This window comes from Nerophis ophidion, linkage group LG22, assembly GCF_033978795.1.
Source record: "Nerophis ophidion isolate RoL-2023_Sa linkage group LG22, RoL_Noph_v1.0, whole genome shotgun sequence".
NCBI lineage: Eukaryota > Metazoa > Chordata > Actinopteri > Syngnathiformes > Syngnathidae > Nerophis > Nerophis ophidion.
Window position 1 is genome coordinate 44,519,498 of NC_084632.1, and position 8,038 is coordinate 44,527,535.

The following is an 8,038-nucleotide window of genomic DNA, read 5'->3' on the forward strand; positions in this document are numbered from 1 at the left end:
GTTTAAGTAGGTTACTTAACATTAAATACATGTTTAAGTAGGTTATTTAGCATTTAATGCCAGTTTAAGTAGGTTACTCAACATTAAATACATGTTTAAGTAGGTTACTTAACATTAAATACATGTTTAAGTAGGTTACTTAACATTTAATGCCAGTTTAAGTAGGTTATTTAGCATTTAATGCCAGTTTAAGTAGGTTATTTAGCATTTAATGCCAGTTTAAGTAGGTTATTTAGCATTTAATGCCAGTTTAAGTAGGTTATTTAGCATTTAATGCCAGTTTAAGTAGGTTACTTAACATTAAATACATGTTTAAGTAGGTTACTTAACATTTAATGCCAGTTTAAGTAGGTTACTTAACATTAAATACATGTTTAAGTAGGTTATTTAGCATTTAATGCCAGTTTAAGTAGGTTACTTAACATTAAATACATGTTTAAGTAGGTTACTTAACATTAATGCTAAGGTGTAAGAAAGCCAGTAAAAGACTGAAATAAGTCAACTCATTTAAATGTGTGACCTTTCAGCTTGAAAGTGACTTTGCTGCTTGTGTCACCTTCACCACCTTCACACCTTCACCACCTTCACCACCTTCACCACCTTCACACCTTCACCACCTTCACCACCTTCACCATCCTCACCACCTTCACACCTTCACCACCTTCACCACCTTCACCATCCTCACCACCTTCACCACCTTCACCACCTTCACCATCCTCACCACCTTCACCACCTTCACCATCCTCACCACCTTCACCACCTTCACCATCCTCACCACCTTCACCACCTTCACCACCTTCACCACCTTCACACCTTCACCACCTTCACCACCTTCACCACCTTCACCACCTTCACCATCCTCACCACCTTCACCACCTTCACCACCTTCACCACCTTCACCATCCTCACCACCTTCACCACCTTCACACCTTCACCACCTTCACCATCCTCACCACCTTCACCACCTTCACCACCTTCACCACTTTCACACCTTCACCACCTTCACCACCTTCACCACCTTCACTATCCTCACCACCTTCACCACCTTCACACTTTCACCACCTTAACCATCCTCACCACCTTCACCACCTTCACCATCCTCACCACCTTCACCACCTTCACCATCCTCACCACCTTCACCACCTTCACCACCTTCACACTTTCACCACCTTCACCATCCTCACCACCTTCACCACCTTCACCACCTTCACACTTTCACCACCTTCACCATCCTCACCACCTTCACCACCTTCACCATCCTCACCACCTTCACCATCCTCACCACCTTCACCATTAACATTAACTTAACATTAATGCTAAGGTGTAAGAAAGCCAGTAAAAGACTGAAATAAGTCAACTCATTTCAATGTGTGACCTTTCAGCTTGAAAGTGACTTTGCTGCTTGTGTCACCTTCACCACCTTCACACCTTCACCACCTTCACCACCTTCACCACCTTCACACCTTCACCACCTTCACCACCTTCACCACCTTCACACCTTCACCACCTTCACCACCTTCACCATCCTCACCACCTTCACACCTTCACCACCTTCACCACCTTCACCATCCTCACCACCTTCACCACCTTCACCACCTTCACCATCCTCACCACCTTCACCACCTTCACCACCTTCACCACCTTCACCATCCTCACCACCTTCACCACCTTCACCATCCTCACCACCTTCACCACCTTCACCATCCTCACCACCTTCACCACCTTCACCACCTTCACCACCTTCACACCTTCACCACCTTCTCCACCTTCACCACCTTCACCACCTTCACCATCCTCACCACCTTCACCACCTTCACCACCTTCACCATCCTCACCACCTTCAACACCTTCACACCTTCACCACCTTCACCACCTTCACCACCTTCACACCTTCACCACCTTCACCACCTTCACCACCTTCTCCACCTTCACCACCTTCACCACCTTCACCACCTTCACCACCTTCACCATCCTCACCACCTTCACCACCTTCACCATCCTCACCACCTTCACCACCTTCACCACCTTCACCACCTTCACACCTTCACCACCTTCACCACCTTCACCACCTTCACCATCCTCACCACCTTCACCACCTTCACCACCTTCACCACCTTCACCATCCTCACCACCTTCACCACCTTCACACCTTCACCACCTTCACCATCCTCACCACCTTCACCACCTTCACCACCTTCACCACTTTCACACCTTCACCACCTTCACCACCTTCACCACCTTCACTATCCTCACCACCTTCACCACCTTCACACTTTCACCACCTTAACCATCCTCACCACCTTCACCACCTTCACCATCCTCACCACCTTCACCACCTTCACCATCCTCACCACCTTCACCACCTTCACCACCTTCACACTTTCACCACCTTCACCATCCTCACCACCTTCACCACCTTCACCACCTTCACACTTTCACCACCTTCACCATCCTCACCACCTTCACCACCTTCACCATCCTCACCACCTTCACCATCCTCACCACCTTCACCATTAACATTAACTTAACATTAATGCTAAGGTGTAAGAAAGCCAGTAAAAGACTGAAATAAGTCAACTCATTTCAATGTGTGACCTTTCAGCTTGAAAGTGACTTTGCTGCTTGTGTCACCTTCACCACCTTCACACCTTCACCACCTTCACCACCTTCACCACCTTCACACCTTCACCACCTTCACCACCTTCACCACCTTCACACCTTCACCACCTTCACCACCTTCACCATCCTCACCACCTTCACACCTTCACCACCTTCACCACCTTCACCATCCTCACCACCTTCACCACCTTCACCACCTTCACCATCCTCACCACCTTCACCACCTTCACCACCTTCACCACCTTCACCATCCTCACCACCTTCACCACCTTCACCATCCTCACCACCTTCACCACCTTCACCATCCTCACCACCTTCACCACCTTCACCACCTTCACCACCTTCACACCTTCACCACCTTCTCCACCTTCACCACCTTCACCACCTTCACCATCCTCACCACCTTCACCACCTTCACCACCTTCACCATCCTCACCACCTTCAACACCTTCACACCTTCACCACCTTCACCACCTTCACCACCTTCACACCTTCACCACCTTCACCACCTTCACCACCTTCTCCACCTTCACCACCTTCACCACCTTCACCACCTTCACCACCTTCACCATCCTCACCACCTTCACCACCTTCACCATCCTCACCACCTTCACCACCTTCACCACCTTCACCACCTTCACACCTTCACCACCTTCACCACCTTCACCACCTTCACCATCCTCACCACCTTCACCACCTTCACCACCTTCACCACCTTCACCATCCTCACCACCTTCACCACCTTCACACCTTCACCACCTTCACCATCCTCACCACCTTCACCACCTTCACCACCTTCACCACTTTCACACCTTCACCACCTTCACCACCTTCACCACCTTCACTATCCTCACCACCTTCACCACCTTCACACTTTCACCACCTTAACCATCCTCACCACCTTCACCACCTTCACCATCCTCACCACCTTCACCACCTTCACCATCCTCACCACCTTCACCACCTTCACCACCTTCACACTTTCACCACCTTCACCATCCTCACCACCTTCACCACCTTCACCACCTTCACCACCTTCACACTTTCACCACCTTCACCATCCTCACCACCTTCACCACCTTCACCATCCTCACCACCTTCACCATCCTCACCACCTTCACCATTAACATTAACTTAACATTAATGCTAAGGTGTAAGAAAGCCAGTAAAAGACTGAAATAAGTCAACTCATTTCAATGTGTGACCTTTCAGCTTGAAAGTGACTTTGCTGCTTGTGTCACCTTCACCACCTTCACACCTTCACCACCTTCACCACCTTCACCACCTTCACACCTTCACCACCTTCACCACCTTCACCACCTTCACACCTTCACCACCTTCACCACCTTCACCATCCTCACCACCTTCACACCTTCACCACCTTCACCACCTTCACCATCCTCACCACCTTCACCACCTTCACCACCTTCACCATCCTCACCACCTTCACCACCTTCACCACCTTCACCACCTTCACCATCCTCACCACCTTCACCACCTTCACCATCCTCACCACCTTCACCACCTTCACCATCCTCACCACCTTCACCACCTTCACCACCTTCACCACCTTCACACCTTCACCACCTTCTCCACCTTCACCACCTTCACCACCTTCACCATCCTCACCACCTTCACCACCTTCACCACCTTCACCATCCTCACCACCTTCACCACCTTCACACCTTCACCACCTTCACCACCTTCACCACCTTCACACCTTCACCACCTTCACCACCTTCACCACCTTCTCCACCTTCACCACCTTCACCACCTTCACCACCTTCACCACCTTCACCATCCTCACCACCTTCACCACCTTCACCATCCTCACCATCCTCACCACCTTCACCACCTTCACCACCTTCACCACTTTCACACCTTCACCACCTTCACCACCTTCACCACCTTCACTATCCTCACCACCTTCACCACCTTCACCACCTTCACCACCTTCACACTTTCACCACCTTCACCATCCTCACCACCTTCACCACCTTCACCATCCTCACCATCCTCACCACCTTCACCACCTTCACCACCTTCACCACTTTCACACCTTCACCACCTTCACCACCTTCACCACCTTCACTATCCTCACCACCTTCACCACCTTCACCACCTTCACCACCTTCACACTTTCACCACCTTCACCATCCTCACCACCTTCACCACCTTCACCATCCTCACCATCCTCACCACCTTCACCACCTTCACCACCTTCACCACTTTCACACCTTCACCACCTTCACCACCTTCACCACCTTCACTATCCTCACCACCTTCACCACCTTCACCACCTTCACCACCTTCACACTTTCACCACCTTCACCACCTTCACCACCTTCACACTTTCACCACCTTCACCATCCTCACCACCTTCACCACCTTCACCATCCTCACCACCTTCACCATCCTCACCACCTTCACCATCCTCACCACCTTCACCACCTTCACCACCTTCACCATCCTCACCACCTTCACCACCTTCACCACCTTCACACCTTCACCACCTTCACCACCTTCACCACCTTCACCACCTTCACCATCCTCACCACCTTCACCACCTTCACCACCTTTACCACCTTCACCATCCTCACCACCTTCACCACCTTCACACCTTCACCACCTTCACCATCCTCACCACCTTCACCACCTTCACCACCTTCACCACTTTCACACCTTCACACCTTCACCACCTTCACACCTTCACCACCTTCACCACCTTCACCACCTTCACACCTTCACCACCTTCACCACCTTCACCACCTTCACACCTTCACCACCTTCACCACCTTCACCATCCTCACCACCTTCACACCTTCACCACCTTCACCACCTTCACCATCCTCACCACCTTCACCACCTTCACCACCTTCACCATCCTCACCACCTTCACCACCTTCACCACCTTCACCACCTTCACCATCCTCACCACCTTCACCACCTTCACCATCCTCACCACCTTCACCACCTTCACCATCCTCACCACCTTCACCACCTTCACCACCTTCACCACCTTCACACCTTCACCACCTTCTCCACCTTCACCACCTTCACCACCTTCACCATCCTCACCACCTTCACCACCTTCACCACCTTCACCATCCTCACCACCTTCACCACCTTCACACCTTCACCACTTTCACCACCTTCACCACCTTCACACCTTCACCACCTTCACCACCTTCACCACCTTCTCCACCTTCACCACCTTCACCACCTTCACCACCTTCACCACCTTCACCATCCTCACCACCTTCACCACCTTCACCACCTTCACCATCCTCACCACCTTCACCACCTTCACCACCTTCACCACTTTCACACCTTCACCACCTTCACCACCTTCACCACCTTCACTATCCTCACCACCTTCACCACCTTCACCACCTTCACCACCTTCACACTTTCACCACCTTCACCATCCTCACCACCTTCACCACCTTCACCACCTTCACCACCTTCACACTTTCACCACCTTCACCATCCTCACCACCTTCACCACCTTCACCATCCTCACCACCTTCACCATCCTCACCACCTTCACCACCTTCACCACCTTCACCACCTTCACACTTTCACCACCTTCACCATCCTCACCACCTTCACCACCTTCACCATCCTCACCACCTTCACCATCCTCACCACCTTCACCATCCTCACCACCTTCACCACCTTCACCACCTTCACCTTCCTCACCACCTTCACCACCTTCACCACCTTCACCATCCTCACCACCTTCACCACCTTCACCACCTTCACCACCTTCACACTTTCACCACCTTCACCATCCTCACCACCTTCACCACCTTCACCACCTTCACCATCCTCACCATCCTCACCACCTTCACACCTTCACCACCTTCACCATCCTCACCACCTTCACCACCTTCACCACCTTCACCATCCTCACCATCCTCACCACCTTCACCACCTTCACCACCTTCACCACCTTCACCACCTTCACTCTTTCTTTACCTTTCTCACCTGGCCTGGCCCTCTGCAGGGGGGCTCTGCACATGCCCCTCATTCACAACGCGGCCTTGCACCGACAAGGTGTGTGTGTGTGTGTGTGTGTGTGTGTGTGTGTGTGTGTGTGTGTGTGTGTGTGTGTGTGTGTGTGTGTGTGTGTGTGTGTGTGTGTGTGTGTGTGTGTGTGTGTGAGATAAAGAGGATGAGTAAAGTATTGATGTGAAGGAGCACGCTGGGCAGCAAGTGACTTTCTCTCCCATCTGGACTCCTAACAAGTGGGCGTGGTCTGATGGAAGACTCCATCCTGCCAGCGTGTGTGTGTGTGTGTGTGTGTGTGTGTGTGTGTGTGTGTGTGTGTGTGTGTGTGTGTGTGGTTACCTGCCTCCTTTCTTCTCCTGGAGCCAAAAGAGCGTCCAGGGACTCGTCATCCATTTGCTGCAGAGACGCTCCAGGGAGGAATGGAGGCTTGCAGGTTACGACTTTATCAACACAAAGCCTGCAGGAACACCAGCTGACAGCAGGAGAGACATGATGCTGACATCATCATTATTATACTATTCATATATATATATATATATATATATATATATATATATATATATATATATATATATATATATAGTGGTGGTCAAAAGTGTACATAGACATGTAAATAACATGATGTCATGGCTATCTTGAGTTTCTACAACTCTTATTTGTTGTGATGTAGTGATTGGAGTACACACTTGTTGCTCACAAAAAAAACATTCATGAAGTTTGCTTCTTTGATTAATTTATTGTGGCTCTACTGAAAATGCGAGCAGATGTGCTGGGTCAAATTTCAGACTGCATTGTGCCCAGTGTGAAATTTGGTGGAGGAGGAATTATGGTGTGGGGTTGTTTTTCACAAGTTGGGCTTGGCCCCTTAGTTCCAGGATACCAAAACATTTTAAACACTTCCATGCTCCCAATCTTGTGGGAACAGTTTGGAGCGGCCCCCTTCCTCTTCCAACATGACTGTGGACCAGTGCACAAAGCAAGGTCCATACAGACATGAATAACAGAGTCTGGTGTGGATGAACTTGACTGGCCTGCACAGAGTCTTGACCTGAACCCCAATAGAACATAGACTGAGAGCCAGGCCTTCTCCACCAACATCAGTGTGTCACCTCAACAATGCACTTTTGGAAGAATGGTGGAGAATAGCTATAAAGACACTCAGCAACCTTGTGGACAGCCTCTACCTGAAGAGTTGAAGCTGAAATAGCTGCAAAAGGTCATATTGAAGCCTAGGAGTTGGGAACAGGATGGCACTTCAAGGTCATATGTGAGTCAAGGCAGGTGGCCAAATACTTTTGGCAATGTAGTGTATTTCTGCAGCAGATATCCGCTGGACAAAAGTGCCGTTTTATGCCGCTTCCTCCGTTGCCACGGCAACTGTCCACACGTCAAACTCGCCCCCAAT